The sequence below is a fragment of the Caretta caretta genome, chromosome 3 (genome assembly GCF_965140235.1).
Source record: "Caretta caretta isolate rCarCar2 chromosome 3, rCarCar1.hap1, whole genome shotgun sequence".
NCBI lineage: Eukaryota > Metazoa > Chordata > Testudines > Cheloniidae > Caretta > Caretta caretta.
In genome coordinates, this window is record NC_134208.1 from 141232056 (window position 1) to 141255823 (window position 23768).

The 23768-nt window shown below is 39.5% G+C and overlaps 1 protein-coding gene across 10 annotated transcripts in view; it reads right to left on the reverse strand.

Annotated features, from left to right (window-relative positions):
• The window catches only part of AKT3 (AKT serine/threonine kinase 3), a 265359-nt gene that overhangs the window by 148817 nt on the left and 92774 nt on the right, over nt 1-23768 (reverse strand). Inside the window, exon 3 of one of the 10 annotated variants that reach the window (XM_075126960.1) lies at nt 16916-17105. The exons of 7 other annotated variants lie outside the window; for them this stretch is intronic. The gene's annotated coding sequence lies outside the window, so the exon portion shown is untranslated. Of the gene's footprint in view, nt 1-4456; nt 4534-16915; nt 17106-23768 lie in introns of those variants that run through there. 2 more of the 10 variants (XM_075126956.1, XM_048843734.2) reach the window with 2 other exon arrangements.

Below are 23768 nucleotides of genomic sequence, written 5' to 3' on the forward strand. Positions count from 1 at the left end.
GCTGCTTTGCCTTAATAAAAAAAATCCCTTCTGTCAAGTCTAAAAAGCAGCATAATGTTAAGCAAGCTAAAGCCACAGCACAGCTGCAAACGGGCAGACACATTGACAGCTCCTCCCTTAACAAAGCCCTGTGAATTGAAGGGGGTTCATCTGAGGCTCACACAGTAATTAGTATAAAAAAGTCCGACAGCCTCTATTATGCTAAGGAAAAAAAACTGGACAGAACTGGGCTGCTGTTTTGCGTCAAGAGTTCTGCTGCAGAGTAGATAAATCATGTTGGGTTTTTCCCCCCCTCTCTTTTTAAAGACAGTAATAAGGAGGATGAGAGAAGCTAATTTGAAAACTTGGACACAGTAATTGTACCATATGGTGAGCATTTATCCCTTCTGAAATACACGCTAACAGTCACTTACATGCACAGTGCTTTGTTTTACAGTTGTTATTCTCTCTACCATATTCATAAAATGGATCTGAATATCTGATACTCCAGAGAAGTTGTGTGTAATTAGCAACAAAACTGCCTGGGCTTAATATACTGGCCTAGCATACCAATCTAATACACTGCAAAACAACTGCCTCCCCTCTCTCCTCCCCCACAAAAAAATGAAGTAGTGTCCACTTCAAGGTTTTATCTTCAACTCAAGATAGTCAAATATCAAAATATGACAAAGTTTAGAGAAGTAATTTCTTGACACTTTCATATATTGCTTCTTGAAACAGCTGGTTCTAGAACACATGAGGTCAGGCTAGTCTCATTATAACCCTATGCTACACAAAAAAGCTGGTTCAAGAAACAAGTATAATTCAGCCACTAGATAAAAATAACCACAAAATAATTAAGTTTAACCATCCTTGGGGAGGAACTGTACCAAAAACTTCCATGGTGACATTAAGCTTAAGAAAGGGCAATTTAAAAAAAGAAAGAAACCAATTAAAGAGATCCTAAGAAAAAGTGGGGAAATTAAAACCCTTATTTTCTACCTGGATGATATTAAAGAATACTGTTCCATAACAGAGTCACAAAAGAAATGCACACAGCTAAACGAAAAAGGAAGAAGGGATATCAGAATTATTTTAAAATAACAAACTCTGGTTGAATGGCAAGGTTCAGAAATTATTCAAGTCAAACAGTATCTTTCAGAAAATGGAAATCCAAACCTGGAAAGGAACATAAACCAAGGCACGCAAAATGTAAGGTAGACATTTGAAGGGCTAAAACAGATTTTTGAGGAGCAAATAACCAAACACATATAAACAAAAATAAATTAAGGCGAACAACATGAGAGAATCAGTCCATCTGCTAGACACAAGAACAGAAAGGCTGCAACTCAGAATTAGGGTATTGTAGAGAAACGAAACGATTTCTTTGCACCAGCCTTCATTACAGAAGATAGTGAGGAGAAACCTTCTGTGAACGATCACTTTTCAGGTAACAAAGACAAGGTATTGTCAGTGATCGTGGTGTCTAAAGATCAAATACTGGAACAAAGTGAGAAAGAGCAAACACGGACAGTATGTAGACAAGATTTCTAAAGACATTTAAGAATGAAGTGGTTGAACAAAAATATGCAATCTTTTATTAAAATCACGTTCTACTGTCCGATTAGAGGGTGGCAAATTTCATACTTATGATTTAAAAAAGGGGCTAAGGGTGATTCAGGGAATTGCAGGCCAGTAATTCTTACTTCACTACCAGGAAAACTGTTCAAAGCCATAATTAAAAACAGAATTAGAAAGCATATTAGATCAATCTACATGATAAAGACAAACCAGTACTGCTTCTAAATAACATGCCTATCTTAACTATTGGAATTTTTTGAGTACCTCAACAAAATAATGAATAAAAGAACAATTAGCTGACTATTTATTTGAACTTACTAAAAGCTTTCAGAAAGAGTTACTAAGGAAACTTGGTAGTTCTGGGAAGGGAGGGGGAGGAAAAAAAAGAGGTAAAGTGCCGTGGAATTGGATGGATTAGAAACTAGCTGAAAGAAAGGAAACAGAATAGGATTATATAGTCAATTTTCAATATGGGGTGCCACAAGATTCTATATTAGGAACAGTTTTGATTAATAAATAAATTCATGACCCAAAAAATATGAGGTGGAAAAATTATTTATGTTTGTCTAGAATATGAGGAATTTCAGAGGATCATAACAAGTTTATAAAATGGGCAGAAAGACAGCAGATGAAATCTAAGGTGGAGAAATGCAAACTAATTCACATCAAAAGGAATAATTTGCAGAACTCAAACAGTCCTGAGTCTGAAATTAACTATAACTATTCTGGACTGCTCAATGAAATCTTCTGCTCAGTGTGTGCCTTTGAGGAAATGGAAACAAAATATTAGGGTACATAAAGAACAGGATGTAAAGTAATACTGAAACATTACAATGCTATTGTATACAGATACATCTATGCCTTCATTTGGAATACTACGTTAGTTCTGGTCAAACTTTCTCAAAAAGATGTAAAAGTAGTAGAGGGGATTCAGAGACCAGACAAAGGAATCAAGAGACTTCCAAATGAAGAAAGAATGAATGGATCAGGACTATTTAAATTACGGATGAGATGAAGAAGAAGGAATATTATAATGACGTACAAAATAACAAACAGTATAGAGAAGATAAAGGATAACAGGTGAGACCAAAAAGGAGAGGATAAGAGCAAGAGGGACTTATGCTCAAATACATTGGTTAGTCTCTAAGGTGCCACAAGTACTCCTTTTCTTTTTACTGAAAATGAAAGACAAGAAGTTTTTAAAAACACAAAAAGAAACCACATTTTAGACAGACCATATTTATTCTCTGGAAGTCACTGCCACAAAATATCATTTACACCAAAAGCTTGTTGGGGTCAATAAAAGATAAGACATTTATATGGATTATGAGAACATCTACAGTTATATTAGATAGGATTTTTTTTGAATATGGATTATAAATCCTTATGCATCAGGATATAAATCAACCTAAAAGGTTTAGATTTTCAAAAGAGCTCAAGAGTAAGTATCCAAGTGCTCAGCACCCATAACTGGGACCAGATTTTCAAAAGTGCTCCCTTACAAGCACCCCACAGTGTAATACTGATGGTCAAATTTTCCAAAAAAAGATCAGGAGCCACCATACCAAAATCTTCTGATAATCTGAACCCTTATTTAAGTACCTAAATGCGACCTGAACTCTTTTGAAAACCTAGCCTCAAATGTGTGTGGGTATTCTCCTTTTGAATGTCTGGACCTAACTGTCACAGCTTAGGACACTAAAAATCATCGTCTTAATAAAGACACTGGATTTATGGCTTATTACAACAATCAGTAACCGACTAGCCCCTCCTTTTTGTCCTATATCTACAGCGTGTTAACGGGCCACTTCACCTTGAACAGTCCCTTTAGAACACTGCTAATTCTTACATTACACTATCTGTTTGATCTTGTATTTACCTGTGACACTTTGAGTACCTTTTCCAGATCTGAAGAGCTCTGTGTAGCTTAAAAGCTTGTCTATCTCACTGACAGAAGTTGATCCAATAAAACAGCGGTTCTCAAACTTCAGTAACCCAAGGACCCAATTTTGATTTAAAATGTTGCCATGGACCCCCAAGCCCCCCAGTCAGCCCCAGACCCCGCCACCACTTCACCCCTTCCCCCAAGACCCCACCACCACCCCACCTCTTCCCGCTCCACACCTGCCCCTCCTCTTCCCCGTCTCTTTCTGCCCACTCCCCTCAAGCGCCACTGTCCCCGCTCATCCCCTTCCCTCCCAGCACCTCCTGCACCTTGGGAAACTGGCCATTTTAACAGACAGGATAGCAGACTAGGTGGGCCACTGGTCTTATCTAGTATGGCATCTCTTGCATTTGTAAGTTCAGCTACAAATGACCATTGTTTTGAAACAACAAAAAATAGTCATTTTAATGAGAGTTTTTAAGTTCAGCTATACCTCAAAGAAAAGATGCCAACATGGTTCTGCATCATTGTTGCTAACGACCAAGCACAGGATATTACTAGTATATTGTAGCATATAAGTGACAAACCTTAACACCCTTTACTACAGTTTTATATCTGATACAGGAAAATGAACTCTCTTCTAATAATATTCAATTTTTATATGCATGTACAGATTAAGAGTATATGCAGCATCTGGAAGGTGTCATTCCCAGCTCAGAAAGGCACACATGCTAGCTCTCCTCCAATTAGCAAGTAAAAATAGCAAGTCTGGCTGTGGCAACATGGGCAGTAGCTAGGCATCCTAATACAGTCCCACCTAACCCCATGGGTACATACTTGCATGGCTCGCTCAAGCCGCCACCTGTGCTGCCATGGCCACACTGCAATTTTTAGCATGACAGCTCAAGCACAGCTAGCATATGTATGTCTACCGAAGCTGGGAATTATACCTCCCGTAGATATACAAATAGATGAAACCACAAAGAAACTTTAAAGGCTTGTATACTTTACCAAGTGCTCATGGTCAGCTGTATGATAAACCCTGTACTTGAAAACCTCTTCAATATCTTCAAAATCATTTGAAGTAAAATACTTTAACATCTACCTGTGAAGCACAAATCATGAGTCAATCATGTCAACTAATTTTGCTGTTCAAAACATCAGGAAGCCAAAAAACTGATTTTTCTTCATGTTGACTTAGCATTGGAACACTAAATACAATGCTATAAAGAACACCAGGAAAGTTAACGTAGTTAATAATATACTTTCTTCAGCTTAGAGAAAAAGATCTTAACTAGATATAGCTCAAATGTCTTAAAAACACTTCAGTTTTTTAGTTTAAATACTTTGTCGGTCCTAAAATATTTGTATTTGATTGCTAACGATCAAGTCAGAATGAGAATCACAAAACAATTTTAAAAACTAAGAATATCATTTAGTGTTATCTTTTGTAATCAGTTGTTTTTTTTAAGAACAGAAGTGTTAATGTCAATAAATATTTACTTAGCTGAGATAATAAAGTTTTCTTACCAGTAATTTTGACCAGTCAGACCCAGCAATTTAGAATTCATTAAGTGTGTCCATCCTCCTCCATTTTTGTAACTAGTGTGCAAACATTAGCCAGTTTACAGTCATAACTTGAAAAAATTTAAAATAGATTTATACAACCCTATCTGCAGAATTTCTGTCATTGATAGGCCTTTCAAGTTACATGACCTGCATCACAGAAATTTAATTTAATTTACATGGCCTAGTGCAAAAAACTAAGAGAAATATTTGTCCCTGTTTTTCTGATTTGCACATACTCCATATAAAACTAACCTATGTGTATCTTGTGCTTTCTCTCCACTAACAGAAAACCCAAGATTTTTTTCCGAATTTCTAACTAAAAGTTGGTAATTACTGGGTGGTCTAGTACACTCCTGATGTAAAGTTCTAAAATTATCTTTATCCGACTACCTTAAAAATCTGCAGCCATATTATTCAATATTCTGAAATTTCACACCGTAAGAAACATTTTTCCCATTAATTCTAATTCTAAAATTGGCACTTCTGAGATTTTAGCTGGTGATCCTTAATATAACTTACTAAAGAGTACTATTTGTGACACCCCAGGGTAAGTTACAACATAAAACCGTAAATTTATTAGTTTACTTTAATAATTAGTGAACAAAACACTATTGTTTTAATAGAAAAGGTTTTGTTTAAATATGAAAACAGCAAAGTTTGCTGATTAATAAAACACAAAAATGGAACTGACTTACAAAACTGATTTTAGAATCCTTGAGTAATTCTGTACCGGTGGTGTCAAAAAAGATGTCACATCTGAACAGGCCATGGTCTGCTCAAAGTTTGGAAATGTCCGTTTTAATTAAAATATTTATTAAAAGTATTAAAAAGACAATTATTAAAAGTAGCCATGTATTCTTTCCATTTCATCGAGTTTCAGAATGCTTCTAAGATGCATGGGTGCAACTTCCTTTTTTTAAAAAAAAAGCAACACTAGTCTAAATTAAATGAAAACTAAAGGTCTTCTTCTATAATGAACATATATATTTATATAGGATGTGGGGAAATCTAGATTATACTTACAGTCTAGTAAAAGCATGAACAACAATGCTTACAGAACCTTAATAAAACATCCATATTTTCTGATTGCTTTTAATAACCTCCAAATGATAATTTCCTCAGAGCACTAAAAACTGGTGACAAAAACACCCGCACATTAGCACAGTGCTACAAGATGGGTGGTGGGGAATGAATTTCTACATACTAGTTGCATTCTTAAATTAACCTTTTAACTTTAAGGAAAAATACCAATTACTGAATAATATTTTCACTATGTGTCTAACCTATGAAAGTTCTTTGTAAATCATCCAAACGCTACTGTGTGAATTTTCTGGAGCAGAATACCAGGAAAGCCAAATATTTATTAGCCAATGAGTTGTTGATATTTAAAAGATACCAAGAAATCTTCACAATAATGGTCTAAGTCCTCTGGGTCCAACTAAAATGTCCTCAGGCACAGATTTGCAAGGGGACTTAAAGGCAATTTAAAGTCTCTGCATTCCACCAATTGTGTGGGCAGTTAGGCTTCCGTAACTTATATCTGGGGATAAACTCGGGGAAAATTACACTCTTTTTCCTTCTTATGCCAGTCCAGATGCTAGAGGCCTTCTAAAGCAGTGCAGTGCTGTACAGCAAGAACGTATCAGCACCTCAGAGGTGTCTGCAGCTCTCCTAAACATTAATCTGTAGTGTTATGAGAACATAAACAGTAAGCGATGCATGATCCAGGTGGCTGCCTTAACTGGTCTCCAAAAATGATCATCTTTTCAGCTCATAACACTATTTGCTATTATTTCCAATGGAGCGTACTTTCAAAGCACCTGGGTCTTCTCTCCCTGAAGTGAAACAAGATTCCCTGACTAGAACTTTTATCCATTTGGAAAGAATGAATTTAGAAGCAGTGCAGCTTCATTTTTTCCCACTTCAAGGGCCACCATGCAGGCTAAAATGGCATTCCAAGGCCCTGAAATCCCGAACTCCTTTAAGTGATTGGTATTGCTCTCCTAAAGTTACAGAAAGTAGCCCCTAGTTTCTTGAAGTTTCCAGAACTGGAATAAAAAAAAACAATTCTATAATCTTAACTCAGTCAAAAACATGTTATTTCTGCCACAAAATATGGAACCTTCGCAAAAATGATTATTTTAGTGAAGAAAAAATCAAACGCAGATCTTCGAAGAACAGGGCTTGCACCTCTCTCCTGCTTTTCTAACTCTGCTGATGGGAAAGAAGTCCAGGAGATCTGGCTGTATTTTAATGAAGCCCTACTGAGGGCGCAGGAACAAACCATCCTGATGTGCAGAAAGAATAGCAAATGTGGCAGGTGACCAGCATGGCTTAACAGGGAAATCTTCACTGAGCTTAAACACAAAAAAGAAAGCTTTCAAGAAGTGGAAACTTGAACAGATGACTATGGAGGAGTATAAAAATATTGCTTGAGCATGCAGGGGCGTAATCAGGAAAGCCAAAGCACAACTGGAGTTGCAGCTAGCAAGGGATGTGAAGAGTAACAAGAAGGGTTTCTACAGGTATGTTAGCAACAAGGTAGTGGTCAGGAAAAGTGTTGGACCCTTACTGAATGGGGGGGCCACCTAGTGACAGATGATGTGGAAAAAGTTGAATTACTCAAATGGTTTGTTTTGCCTCAGTCTTCATAGACAAGGTCAGCTCCCAGACTGTTGCACTGGGCAGCACACTATGGGGAGGAGATAAGCAGACCTCAGTGGTGAAAGAATAGGGTAAGGACTATTTAGAAAAGCTGGACATGCAAAAGTCCATCAGGCCAGATATAATGCATCTGAGGGTGCTGAAGGAGTTGTCTGATGTGATTGCAGAGCCATTGGCCATTATCTTTGAAAACTCGTGACAACTGAGGGAGCTCCTGGACGACTGGAAAAAAGCAAATATAGTGCCCATCTTTTAAAAAGGGAAGAAGGAGAATCTGGGGAACTACAGACCGGTAAGCCCCACCTCAGTCCCTTGAAAAATCATGGAGCAGGTCCTCAAGAAATCCATTTTGAAGCACTTGGAGGAGAGGAAGATGATCAGGAACAGTCAACATGGATTCACCAAGGACAAGTCATGCCTGACCAACCTGATTGCCTTCCATGATGACATAACTGGCTCTGCAGATATGGGGAAAGCAGTGGATGTGATGTATCTTGACTTTAGCAAAGCTTTTGATACAGTCCCCCACAGTATTCTTGCCAGCAAGTTAAAAAAGTATGGATTGGATGAATGGACTATAAAGTGGATAGAAAGCTGGCTACATCACCAGGCTCAATGGGTAGCGATCAACGGCTCAATGTCTAGTTGGCAGCCGGTATCAAGCAGAATGCTCGAGGGGTCTATCCTAGGCAGAGTGGATAAAAATCAATGATTTTTTTAAAATTAATTAATTAAAAAATCAGATTTTTTTTTAATTTAAATTGGATGTTTTTGATAAAATGCTTTTTGAGGAAAAACCTAACTAAAGATAGTTTTAATTAAGATACATTACAGCTCAAAGATATCTCATTGTGGAATAGTGATTATAAATTCTAATTCTATAGTATGAAACAATATATTCATGTAATGTTTAAGAAAAGTTTTGTAAATGAGTTTCAACAGTTCATGGATTAGGGACCCAATCTTATGGGGTTCCAGGGGCTTCTGTATAGATTAGTTAGGTTAATCTTTCTATCTACCCAATGGGACTCAAGTGCTCAGTCTAGAGGATACCATCAGAGATGCTTAGTTTTGCAGTTCTCAAACTGTGGATTTGTGTCTCCAGAGAAAAAATGCTTGTTAACAGCAAAAATGTTTTTAATAAATAAATAAATATATAGAGGTGAGAAATAACAGACCTCAACTCTACTGTCCCTCTGCAAATTTGTGTATACAGAGTCAATCCTTTACCTCTCTCTAAATGTACAAAGTTTCAAAAAGTTCAATGAATAGAAGATTGTTGGGGTGCAATAGATCTGGACAATGAGAAGAAGTCTGGAGATAAATGTGAGAAGCAAGGGACATACGGTTTTTTGTTAAAATACTATATGTTTGCTGTTGAAGAAAAAAAATCCCGAATACTTAACTTTGTTGTTTTAGTTAAATAAAACAATTTAAATGTCTGTCTGGTGATGTTCTCCTCCTAACACAGCATGGCAAGAAAATCCTCCAAATATTAATGATTAACCTGTTGAATTGGAGATAGTTCACCTCCCAGTGACTTCATAAATATCTGCTTCAATTACCTTTGTTAAATGAAATTCATTTGCTGATATAGCTGTAAAACTAATCTCAAAAGTTTTCAAAATAAATCACTGTTTAAAAATGTATAGTGTGTACCTTCTAAAAATGAAACCTACATCTATCTCTGAGTTGTGAAGAATATGTATTTAGGTTATAACAACCAACAAGAATACATTCTTATGTAGAAAATCATGATTAAATCAAATCTTCCTGACTAGTGATTTAAATCATGATTTAAATCAAATCCACCCTGATCCTGGGGCCAGTTTTGTTCAACATTTTCATTAATGATCTGGATGAAGGGATGGATTGCACCCTCAGCAAGTTGGCCTGGGGTGGGGGGAGGAGAGGTAGATACGCTGGAGGATAGGGATAGGGTCCAGAGTGACCTAGACACATTGGACAATTGGACTAAAATAAACCTAATGAGGTTCAACAAGTGCAGAGTCATGCACTTAGGACGGAAGAATCCCATGCACTGCTACAGGCTGGGAACTGACTGGCTAAGCGGCAGTTCTGAAGAAAAAGACCTGGGGATTACAGTGAATGAGAAGCTGGATATGGGTGATTACTCCCCTCTATTCGGAACTAGTGAGGCCACATCTGGAGTACTGCATCTAGTACTGCGTCCAGTTTTGGGACCCCCACTACAGAAAGGATGTGGACAAATTGGAGAGATTCCAGTGAAGGACAACGAAAATGATTAGGGGGCTGGGGCACATGATTCATGAGGAGAGGCTGAGGGAACTGGGTTTATTTAGTCTCCAGAAGAGAAGAGTGAGGGGGGATTTGACAGCAGTCTTCAACTACCTGAAGGTGGGTTCCAAAGACGATGGAGCTAGTCTGACAGAACAGGGAGCAATGGTCTCAAGTTTCAGTGGGGAAGGTCTAGGTTGGATATTAGGAAACACTATTTCACTAGGAGGGTGGTGAAGCACTAGAATGGGTTACCTAGGGAAGTAGTGGAATCTCCATCCTGAGAGGTTTTAAGGCCCGGCTTGACAAAGCCCTGACTGGGATGATTTAGTTGAGGTTGGTCCTGCTTTGAGCAGGGGATTGAACTAGATGACCTCCTGAGGTCTCTTCCAACCCTAATATTCTATGATTCTATGACTTGAGAACCAGAATGAATCATAATAATCTAAGGGATTTTCTTCTAGTTCACAACCAGAAGCAGCGAGCAAACTTGATATCAGATTTAGAAACCGAAGGAGGTATGTCGTGATCTGTATGCTGACAACCTAGGTATTAAATCTAGCACAGCGGCAGCAACTCCAAGAGGTAAACTGTTGCTGTGTCTTCTCAAGGCTGATACTGTTCACGAATCCACTTTATGGTGCTGGTGTTCATTTGCACGTTAAAGTAATTTTGAAGGAATTTCAGTACCTCAGCCATGGAGAAGACATCAGTTCCAATCTCCTCCATCCCAAAAGCGAGAAAGTATCCGCCAAATCCTAGTATCTTACATGGATAAAATGCTTTCAGGAAGAACACATCATCATCATGATCCCAAGAGATTTTCTGTTTATCTTGGTCCAGGGTCAAAAAAAGTAGGCCCCATTTGGAGTTCTTTTCAACTGCTAGGGCTTCTGAGGTGCTGGAACTCATATCCCTGCACCAGCTGAAATAACTGTCTACTTTCTGTTGGGCTTCGTAGCCATCATTATCTATTTGCAGCTTCCTCCAATGATGACAAATTCATTCAAAGAATTCAGTGTTGATTTCCCACTCTCCCAGACACACTGGGGATCTGCGTAAGTCCCCTACGAGTGTTTTGGCTATGAGAGTGACAGGCAGGATGGTTACATTTATCTGTTGTCAACGGTGCAACCAGAACATGGCAATTTGGGGAATCTGTTTATGTACAACTTATGAATTCCAGTTTGATTTTATGAATTGTCTCTATCCGTATGTCTTTTGACTATCTTTTACTGGGTACTGCCTCATCCTCCCTGTGCTAGGAAAATGGAGGGGGCAGTGTCGACCATCTATCCATGAATAAGCCAATTACTGGACTATCAGCTCCTGAATTAGTTCTTACCTAGGGAAGACAAAAGAGCAATTGCATCCTAGGAAAAAAGTTTTCCCCAACTTCTCTGCAGGCGTTGGGGTTTGAAGAGTGGAAAATCCCCAAACAGGAGGACAAATAAACAAGTTGTTGTAGCCTTTAAAAGCGCAGAGACTGTGAGAGTCAGGGAGAATCACAGACAGACACACAGCTTTGGCAACAGTAAGGAAGGATTTCATAGTGGGGGAAGTATTTTATTACTGTGGGCACAGCAAAAGGGGGTGAGGGGAGGGGGAAGGAGAGAGAGAGATTCCATGATTCTGAAGAGAAGTCATGTGCAGGAAGAGGGATCCTATACTGCTCAAAGGAGTCTGATGTAAGCCCAGAGAAAGCTCCAGATTTATGAGGAAACTGAAGCAAGAAGATGTGTGTAAGGTTTTTTTATTTTTTTGTCTGGATCCGTATGTCTTTAGTGATACCTAAAGTAAAGAGGTATACTGGTTTTGGAAACTATTACAAAGTCTGTGTGTCTGTTTGCTTTTAACCTTCACATGTCCTTGAAGAGGACTATAACAGGGTATAAAAGAGAACTGGATACATTCGTGGAAGTTAAGTCCATTAATGGCTATTAGCCAGGATGGGTAAGGAATGGTGTCCCTAGCCTCTGTTTGTCAGAGAGTGGAGATGGATGGCAGAAGAGAGATCACTTGATCATTACCTGTTAGGTTCACTCCCTCTGGGGCACCTGGCATTGGCCACTGTTGGTAGACAGGATATTGGGCTGGATGGACCTTTGGTCTGACCCAGTATGGCCATTCTTATGTTCTTAAGAGGTAACTTGTATATCTAGAAAGCCCACAAGACTGGACCTCTGGGAAAGAATGTGCTTAAGTCACTGGGGAGACAGGGAGGGTGGGGTGCATATTGGTCCTGGACGCCTGGGACCATTTGTATTAGCTGCTGTATTTGCATGAAGGAATAACAAAGAGTCTGTACCAAGGAAGAGTGCCAGAGAAGCCAAGGAGAGAATGCTGCAGCCTACTGAAACCTAGGGAAGTTTCAGAGTTTATATGTGAAAGAATAGTCACCATGTCCAACTGCATCTCTATTTAGGCATTTTTGAGCTTGTGGTGAAAATGCAGAAAAACTAGTCTGACTGCTCTTATCTGGAGGTTGTTTAACAACCACTTTTTTTCCGTCAATTACTACTGTCAAGCCAACTGCTTCCCATCCCTTCAAATTGAAGTACACAGGAGAGTATTCCATTGGAATGGCTGGTCTCACTTGGACATCCTTTAACTAATTTTCATCTTTCCACTACCACCTGATAGTATGGAACTTGTGACAAAGTTCCTCCTCTACCTTGGTGGGTCTTGCGCTTATTGGTGGATTTGCTCACCTCGGAGATTCACGGCAGCCCTCAGTTTGGCCGTTTATGTGAACCCACAGTCCAGGTCGACTCCTCCTGTGCCTGATCAGGAGTTGGGAGGTTTGGGGGGAACCCGGGCCTGCCCTCTACTCCGGGTTCCAACCCAGGGCCCTGTGGAAAGCAGCTGTCTAGAGTGCCTCCTGGAAAAGCTGTGTGACAGCTACAACTCCCTGGGCTACTTCCCCATGGCCTTCTCCCAACACCTTCTTTATCCTCACCACCGGACCTTCCTCCCGATGTCGGATAATGCTTGTACTCCTCAGTTCTCCAGCAGTATGCCTTCTCACTCTCAGCTCTAGTGCCTCTTGCTCCCAGCTCCTCACACACGCGCCGCAAACTGAAGTGAGGTCCTTTTTAAACTCAGGTGCCCTGATTAGCCTGCCTTAATTGATTCTAGCAGCTTCTTGATTGGCTGCAGGTGTTCTAATCAGCCTGTCTTAATTGTTTCCAGAAAGTTCCTGATTGTTCTGGAACCTTCCCTGTTACCTTACCCAGGGAAAAGGGACCTACTCAACCTGGGGCTAATATATCTGCCTTCTATCACTCTCCTGTAGCCATCTGGCCCGACCCTGTCACAAACTCTACAATAGTTTTATATGCATTGTACATGTCCTTCATTAATGAAGCAGACCAATGTTTAGTAGAATCAAATACTCCTGTGGGACAAACTGGAAATATAGTATACTTTGCTTATCCTTCCTGCTTATTGCTGGACTTTTGGTGGACAAAAATATATGCTGGCTCTTGAAAAAAAGTGGAAATTTTCATCTAGTTAAAACTACAAGCCAGTTCTGTGCCTCTGTTCCATATATGACTTGAGTTGCACAGTTCTCATTGTTGCAAATTTTTTATTTTATCATACTACTTGAAGTTTTCATTCATTCATAATACATTTATTTGATTTTTCCAATGTAAAGTTATCACCAGCCTTCTGGCATCTCTTAATTACATTCCAGGTTAAACTTTCATGTTAATTCTATTTTATAATAAAAGAGATTATGCATAAAGCATATTAGACTTGCAAGTTCTGATATACAAGTGAAGGTATATTGAGAGCTGAAGATGTACTGAGTTTATTTAAAAAAAAACAAACCTTCAGCTAATTATTATTGGGAATTATTTTCTTTGTCTCGGCACTAAAAATTCTGTTATTTGCTCCTTTATCACGGTCATCTACTTTTCTTAGGCAACCTGTACAATTAGATTCAAATGGTCACTGGTACTCATCTCACAGTGCAAAGAGCTAGAAACCAAGAATGATCTACCCATATATTTAAAAAGAAAAGGAGTACTTGTGGCACCTTCGAGACTAACAAATTTATTTGAGCATAAGCTTTCGTGAGCTACAGCTCACTTCATCATAAGCTCACGAAAGCTTATGCTCAAATAAATGTGCTAGTCTCTAAGGTGCCACAAGTACTCCTTTTCTTTTTGTGAATACAGACTAACACGGCTGCTACTCTGAAACCCATATTTTTAGATATACTGTATTGTTTAAAAGTCAGATGGTGGTGCCTAATATGGTTATTTTAAATACTGGAAAAAAATTAGGATCTCTTTTCTTGTTACATCACTCAGCCATAAGAACAAGGCAAACTCACTCTTGCCAAGATCACAACCCATTACTTGATGGGCTCTGTCATTTTTAATTAAATCTTACCTGTTCCCTTATGTTTATAAAAATATTTTTGGAATTTTACATTATATAAAAATAATCTAGTGTGACTAATTAAATATCTTAATTAAAAATAATTTAACTACTAATTTCACTCATTAACAATGACAAGATAATCATGTGCCAAACTGTTAATGGCAGTGCTAAGAAACTCACAGTAGTTAAATGACAGGTTTCAGAGTAGCAGCCGTGTTAGTCTGTATCTGCAAAAGGAACAGGAGTATTTTTGGAATACAACAAACAGGAAAGTAAAAAAACCTTTTAAACACACAACAGAATATTTTTCAGTTACGAGTTACAGTTAAATAAGGAAACTATTACTACTAGTTTAATTTCCCTCTATTGCTACAACTGGCACAGAGTCACTGGTGGGAACAATGGTGAGAGCACAACCGTAGGCTAAACATCTGTGTTTTAACCACCCTCACATCTAGCCCTGCTTGGAGAAGAGCTGGACATCATGATTGCTAAAATGCCAGCAGCCTCTCTCGATCAGCACTCCCACCCGCTATTGCTACCACTAGTGGAAATGCACTGATATGAAATTTAGGTAAAATAGGTATTACAGAAAAAGCTCAAATATGCAGTGATGCTCTCCAAAACGTGTCTAAAAAGGACCAAAATTCATAGCAGTTGTCATACATACATAAAATCAATGGTATGGTTATATCACTGAAAATTATATTGGATTTTACAATATAAAAGAATGTGGACAAAATATATACCCCAAAGAATATGTATAAATTTTCATTAAGTAAGCTCTGAAGAAAAGTTGAATGTGTGTCCTGTCATGACTTGCTGGAATTAGGATCCTGAAGTATCCTACAGTTTCTCTCCTGAGGGCAGGGTGGTTTGATGCTGGCAAGGGACATAAGCTCACTGATTCCCAGCCCCATTTTTTAAAAGTAGTAAACAAACACTTCCTCCATGTCTCCTCTTGCTGCCCAGGCTTCTCATCCACTGTCTACTGCTACCAGCAAGGCCCACATTACACTCATCTGATCTTGACACAAGCCATATGAATATAAGAGGAGATGAACTCAAGACAACACAATTTACAGTGATCTGCCTGACGTCTTCATTCAGCCTCTCTTTCGGCAAGTCTGTGGTTGCACAGGTGCTAACACGGCACTGTTGTCCCATAAAACATATCCAGCAAGAAGAGTGGGGTGTGCAGACACTGTACTTTCCTTTAAATGCCTGGGTTTGGAGGAAAGATCAAATTGCCCATCCAAAGAATGTATGGAGTATATGGGAGGCAGAGTGTTGAGGGTATAGAGACCGTAGAGTGCTGAACTCAGTGCAAAGGATTGGCTAATAACCTCGGAAATGTCAGGGCTCTAAGACTTTAAATTGATACGGTGTTACTTTAACTAATAATTATTTATTTTTAGTACCATGACTTATTAAAGGTGAAGGACAAATGGGACCTTGATTTTTAATGTTTCATTCAAAAGGTATTATTTTGATTAACTCCTAGACAAAACACTAAGCGTTCAGAAATTCAGTTCAGATTCTGACAAATATCCAAGTTTGGTTACTATTCTGAACCTTTTCAGTATACAAAATTAGACAAGACACTTAGGAAGATTTATTCACCAATTCATAGACTTTTAAGGCCAGAAGAGATTTTATATTTACATCCAGATCATTTATACAAATGTTAAATAGTGTTGAGTCTAGATCTGATCTCTGCAGAACTCCAATAGAACCTTCTGCCTATTAGTCCAAAAAAATTGTTTAAAATGCCTTTTAGCATGCCGTTTTGGTATTTCTGCCCACAGTCATGTAAAAATATAAAATAATTAGGTAACAGTGAATCCAACTGAGCCTCAAAAGCTGTATAGTGCTTTACCAAAGATTTCAAGACCTTATTCTTTGGATTAAATCAAATCATGTGACCCATCTTTAACACATTGGACATTAACACAATGTAGTAGATAAAGATTTCCACAGTACAAGCATAATTAACTCAAAAAACCCACTGAAAATATAAAAGAAAAAACACCTTCAAATATTCAACAAATAGCATCATGCCACAACTATTGTTATCTGCTACTGCCAATCAGCATTGTTATCGTTGTACAAAGACTCCGGTGCACCAGACTGTCGCTAATTATGTATATTCAAGTGATTAGCAAGCACTTGTTGCCTCGTTCACACCACCCTCCAAACAGCAGCCTTTGAGAGGAGAATAGGCTGCAAATTTATTGAGAGAACACTGTTAATCCTTTGGGGAGAATGTAAATGTAAACAGGACTACTCTACATCAAGGTGCTTTGACAACAACAATCATCTGCATAAACACATGCTCAACAACAAACAGGTGTTCTGTTTCACAACTAGCACCGATTTGATGCTTTCAAGTAAGCATTATGCACAAACTGTTAGAAGTACTTTGAAACCAGCTGCAATTACTATAATTAGGTGTTTTCCTGCACTTTGTTCCCCCCCACCCCTACCTGTTCAGTATTGTGTTGGCTGCAATCTGTAATCTCAAAGTAAAACCAAAGTTCCAAACCCTTGTTTTGAGACTACCATCCTCAGCAAGTTCATACTTACCATTAAAGCATTCCCAGTAGTAACAAGATGCTTTGCATGAAATGGTTTAACATGCCCATCAGCGTTCAGTCACAAGCATGACACTCATTGTTATGAATAGGAAAACAAGGGCAACTGCAAAATGATAACACTATAAACACAGTAAGCTGTTGGTGGTCAGGATTTCCTTTTATATCATCATTAATCTGTCCTGGAAATGAAAAGACAAAAGCATTTTTTTAAAAATAAAAAGTGCCTCACACCTAGTGTTACAGACAATGGGTAGGAGAATCATAGGGTTAGAAGGAACCATAAGGATCATCTGCTCCAGTGGCTCTCAATCTTTCCAGACAAGCATACCCCTTATGAGAGTCTGATTTGTCTTATATACCCATAAGTTTCACCTCACTTAAAAACTACTTGCTTACAAAAAAAATCAGACATAAAAAGACAAAAAAGTGTCACAGCACACTATTACTGAAAAATTGCTTACTCTCTCATTTTACCATATAATTATAAAATAAATCAATTGGAATATAAATACTGTACTTACCTTTCAGCTTCTAGTATATAGAGCAGTAAAAATAAGTCATATGAAATTTTAGGAGTACTTGTGGCATATTAGAGACTAACACATATTTATTTGAGCATAAACTTTCATAAGCTACAGCTCACTTCATCAGATGCATTCAGTCTGCATTCCGATGAAGTGAGCTGTAGCTCACAAAAGCTCATGCTCAAATAAATTGGTTAGTCTCTAAGGTGCCACAAGTACTCCTTTTCTTTTTGCGAATACAGACTAACACGGCTGCTACTCTGAAACCTATGAAATTTTAGTTTGTACTAACTTCGCTAGGGCTTTTTATGTAGCCTGTTGTAAAACTAGGCAAATATCTAGATGAGTTGAGGTATCCCCTGGAAGACCTCTGCATACCCCAGGGGTATGCGTACCCCTAATTGAGAACCCACTGATGCTACTCTAACCCACTGCCAAGATGCAGGATTTGTTCTATTTAAATCATCCACGACAGAGGGCTATCCAGCCTCCTTTAGAAAACCTCTAGTGAAGGAGTTTCCATAAACTCTCTAGGCAGTCTGTTCCACTGTTCTTACAGTTAGGAAGTTTTACTTGAGATTTATTCTAAATCTGCTATGCTATAGTTTGACATTGCCTCTTGTCCTGCCCTCTGTGGCAAGAGAGAACAACTGCTCTCCTTTTTTATGGCATTATTTGAAGTATTTCAAGTATTTGAAAACCAGTGTCATGTCTCCCATTTAATCTCCTCTTTTCCAACCAAAACATACCAGTTCCTTCAGCCTTTACTCATGTGGCTTACATTCCATCCCTTTGATCATCTTTGTCACTCACCTCTGGATCCTTTCCAGTTTCTCTACATCCTTTCTATAGATTGGTGACCAAAATTGGACACAGTACTCCAGCTGAGGCCTACCCAGCACCAAGTAGAGTGGTACTATCACTTCCCATGACTATTAATGCAACCTAAAATTGCATCTTTATTTATTTAATTTGGCAACAGCAATCGAATTGTTGACTCTTGTTGAGGTTGTGATTCACCACTACTTCCAGATCTTTCTCAGCGGGATTGCTGCCAAGCCAGTTATCCCCTATTCTGTATTTGTGCATTTGGATATTTCTTCCCTAAGTGTAGCACCTTACATTTGTCTTTGTTGAATTTCATTTTGTTGTGTATAGCCCAGTTCTCCAATTTAACAAGAGCCCTCTGAATTTTAGCTCTATCCTCCAAAGTGTTGGCAACCCTCCCTTTTTCCCCCACCACCCAGCGTGGTGGTGTCATCTGCAAATCTGATCAGTATGCTCTCTATTCCTACATCCGAGTCATTAATAAAGATGTTAAACAACACTGGACAAGAACAAATGCTTGTGGAACCCGACTTGAGATCTCCCTCCAATCTGACATCATTCCAATAGTTACTCTTTGCGGTTGTTTAACCAATTACGTAACCACTTAATAGTAGTTCTGCCCAGCCCGCATTTCTCCAGTTTACTTAACAGAATGTCATGTGGGACTATGTCAAAAGCATTGCTGAAGTCCAGGTATATTATGTCCACCGCATTCCTCCTATCCCCCAAACTAGTTACCCTGTCAAAGAAGGAAATCAAGCTGGTTTGGCATGATTTGTTCTTGGTAAACCCATGGTGGCTGCTAGTGATCACCCCTTCATCCTCCAGGTATTCGCGAATTGAATGTTTTATATATCGCTCTCATAGCTTCCCTGGTATCAGAGTCATGCTGACTGGTCTATAGTTCCCCAGCTCCTCCTTTTTGCCCTTTTAAAGACGGGCCTTACATTAGCCCTTCTCCAGTCTTCCAGGATCTCTGCAGTCATCCATGAGTTTTCAAATATTATTGCCAGTGTCTCCAAGATTTCTTCAGCTAATTCCTTCAGGTGAACAGCATCAGGCCCCGCTGACTTGAATTCATTCAAATTGGTCAGAAGATCGCTGATGTGTTCTTTACTTATCCCAATCTGCATCCCCTCCCCTTTGTCATCTATGGTAACTTTGCTAGTTTTCTGGTCATGTTATTTTCTGAGAGAAGACTGAAGCAAAGTAGGCATTGTGCAGCTCTGTCTTCCTATCATCTTCCGTTACCAGATCACCTTTCTCTATTGAGTGGCAGACCCACACCATTCTTGATCTTTCTTTTTTGGCTGACATAATTGAAGAACCCCTTCTTGTTGTCTCCAACATTCATTGCCAGCTATAAAACTAATTCTTTGCCTTTGCTTTACTGATTTTCTCCCTACACACTCGCACTATTCCCATGTATACTTTCTTGGTGACATGCCCCTCCTTCCATTTCCTTTATGTATTCCTTTTGATTTTTAGACAGCTAAAAAGCTCCTTGGGCAGCCATATTGTCTCCTGTGGCTCTACTTATCTTTCCTCTGCATTGAAATAGCTTGATGTTGAGCCTCTAGTATTGCATCTTTTAGGAACTGCCAGCTCCCTTCGACTTCTTTTCTTCCTAATTGGTCTTTCCATGAGACCTTCCCTACTATTTCTCTGAGCTGGTTGGACTTCAGAAAGGCAGATTTCAGTGTCCTTGTTTTGCTTTTTCTCATGCCTTCCTTTCCATAGGATCTTTAATTCTATCAGATCATGATCACTTCCCTCCCAAGTTCCCAATCACAATCATACCCCTAATCATATTTGTTCCCCTTCTCTGTACCTTTTCCAATATATCTTTTTTGATACAGGGTGACCAAAACTGGACACAGTAATCAAATTGTGAGCGTATCATGGATTAATATAGTGGCATTAAGATATTTTCTGTCTTATTATCTATCCCTTCCCTAGTGATTGGAAAGCTAATGTTGTTAGCTTTTTTGAATGCTGCTGCACTTTGAGCAGATGTTTTCAGAGATCCACAATGACTCCAAAATCTTTCTTGAGTGGTATCTAATTTAGACCCCATCATTTTATATGTATAGTTGGGATTATGTTTTCCAACATGCATTACTTCGCATTTATCAACAATTAATTTCATCAGCCATTTTGTTGCTCACTCACTTTTGTGAGATCCCTTTATAACTCTTCACAGTCGGCTTTGGACTTAACTATCTTGAGTAATTTTGAATCCTCTGCAAATTTTCCAACCTCACTTTTTACCTTTTTTCAGGGTCATTTATTAACATATTGAACAGCATTTGTCCTAGTACAGATCCTTGAGTGACACCACTATTTATCTCTCTCCATTATGAAAATTGACCACTTAGTCCTACCCTTTGTTTCCTGTCCTTTATACAGTTACTGATCCATGAGAGGAACTTCCTTTTTACCCCATGACTGCATACTTTGCTCAGGAGCCTTTGGTGATAAACCTTGTCAAAGGTTTTCTTAAGCCCAAGTACACTATATGCACAGGATCGCTCTTGTCCATATGTTTGTTGACCCCCTGCACGGGATCGCTCTTGTCCATATGTTTGTTGACCCCCACAAAGAATTCTAATAGATTGGTAAGGCCTGATTTCCCTTTACAAACGTAGGGATGACTCTTCTCCAACAAACTGTGTTCATTTTGTGTCTAGTAATTCTGTTCTTTCCTATAGTTTGCTGGGTACTGAAGTTAGGCTTACTGGCCTGTAATTAGAAGGATCACCTCTGGAACCTTTTTTAAAAATTGGTGTCAAATTAGCTATTGTGACAAAGTTCCTGCTCTACCTTGGTGGGTCTCGCGCTTATTGGCGGATTTGCTCGTCTTGGAGCTTCACGGCAGCCCTCAGCTTGGCCATTTTTGTGAACCCACAGTCCAGGTCAACTCCTCCTGTGTCTGACCAGGAGCTGGGAGGATTTGGGGGGAACCCAGGCCCGCCCTCTACTCCGGGTTCCAGCCCAGGGCCCTGTGGAATGCAGCTGTCTAGAGTGCCTCCTGGAACTGCTGTGCAACAGCTACAACTCCCTGGGCTACTTCCCCATGGCCTCCTCCCAACACCTTCTTTATCCTCACCACCGGACCTTCCTCCCGATGTCGGATAATGCTTGTACACCTCAGTCCTCCAACAGTCCGCGTTCTCACTCTCAGCTCCTAGTGCCTCTTGCTCCCAGCTCCTCACACGCACACCACAAACTGAAGTGAGCTCCTTTTTAAAACCCAGGTGCCCTGATTAGCCTGCCTTAATTGATTCTAGCAGCTTCTTGATTGGCTGCAGGTGTTCTAATCAGCCTGTCTTAATCGTCTCCAGAAGGTTCCTGATTGTTCTGGAACCTTCCCTGTTACCTTACCCAGGGAAAAGGGACCTACTTAGCCTGGGGCTAATATATCTGCTTTCTATTACTCTCCTATAACCATCTGGCCCGACCCTGTCACACTATCCTCCAGTCATCTACAACAGAAGCTGATTTAAGCAATAGGTTAAATACCACAGTTAGTAGTTCTGCAATTTCACATTTGAGTTCCTCCAGAACTCTTGAGTGAATACCATCTGGTCCTGGTTATTTATTTACTGTTCAATAAATCAATTTGTTCCTAAATCTTCAGATGTGTCACCTAAAAAGAACAGCTCAGGTGTGGGACTCTCCCTCAAATCCTCTGCAGTGAAGACTGAAGCAAAGAATTCATTTAGCTTCTCCACAATAGTCTGGTCTTCCTTCAGTGCTCCTTTAGCACCTCAATTATCCAGTGGCCCCATTGGTAGTTTGGGAGGTTTCCTACTTCTGATGTATTTTAAAAAAAAATTTACTGTTAGTACTGTATGACTTTTGTTAGTTGCTCTTCAAATTTATTTATTTATATTTTTTGCCTAACTATACTTTTACACTTGACTTGCCAGAGTTTACGCTCCTTTCTATTTTCCTTAATAGGATTTGACTTCCCATTTTTAAAAGATGCCTTTTTGCCTCTAACCACTTTTTTTTCTCTGTTGTTTAGCTTGGTGGCACTATTTTGGTCCTCTTACTATGTTGTTTTAATGAGTACTATGTATTTAGTTTGACCCTCTATTTTATGGGGTTTTTCATAGAATCATAGGACTGGAAGGAACCTCGAGAGGTCATCTTCTAGACCAGGCCCCTGCACCCATGGCAGGACTAAGTATTATCCAGACCATCCCTGACAGATGTTTGTCTAACCTGCTCTTAAAAATCTCCAATAATGGAGATTCCACAACCTCCCTAGGCAATTTATTTCAGTGTTTTATAAAGTTTCAATGCAGCTTGCCTGCATTTCTCTCTTGTGACTGTACCTTTTAATTTCTGTTGAACTAGCTTTCTCATTTTTGTGTAGCTCCCCTTTCTGAAGTTAAATGCTACTGTGGTGGGCTTCTCTGGTATTTTTCCACAATGTTAAATTTAATTACATTATGGTCATTATTACCAAGCAATTCAGCTATATTCACTTCTTTGACCAGACCCTGTGCTCCACTTAGGACAAAATCAAGAATTGCCGCCTCTCCTTATGGGTTCCAGGAATTGCTGTTCTAAGAAGCAGTCATTAATGGTGTCTAAAAACTTTATCTCAGCATCCCGTCCTGAGGCGACATGTATCCAGTCAATATAGGAACCATTATTTTTGAGTTTTCTATTCTTATAGCCTCTCTAATCTCCCAGAGCATTTCACAAGCACTAGCCTGGTCAGGTGGTCAATTGTATATTCCTACTGCTATCGATTTTAACTGTATTTAAAAACTCCATGCTCTCTTTCACATATAGTGCCACTCCCCTACCAGCACGACCTACTCTATCATTCCTATATATTTTGTACCCTGTGTGATGAAGTGGGAATGTTCTTAATGTTTTCTCTAAATATTGTGTGGGTACCTCAGTTTCCCCTATGCCTTTCTTAAGTATCTAGGTGCTAGGATAAGATGTGTGATTATTGCAGAGCCTTAGAGGGCCAGTGTGATGGTGTCTGCACAGAGAATGGCAGACACCTTGTCTCCTGGCAACTGATGGCCTGGGCCCCCCCTCTGCAAAGGTGCCAACTGAAGGTGTTGGAGAACAAAGAGATCAGGTGGCCTCCTGGCCCGGGAGAGACACAAAGGCCAGAGGAGGGGCTGGAGAGTCTCAGTTGGAGCTGGCTGGGGAAATGGAGGGAGGCCCAGATGGGGCTCTGGCCTCCCTGCCCCCCGGGACGGACCTGACTGAGGGGTCCTGTTCTCTGTACCCACAAGCTCTGTTTTAGACCATGTTCCTGTCATCTAATAAACCTTCTGTTTTACTGGCTGGCTGAGAGTCAAGTTTGACTGCAGAATTGAGGTTCAGGACCCACTGGCTTCCACTGTGCGGACCCGCTGTGGGAAGAACACGGTGTGGAAGGGGATGCTGAATACTCCGAGGTCAGTCCCAAGAAGCTGTGTAAGCTTCTTGCCCTGGAGACAGTCTGCTCGCAGA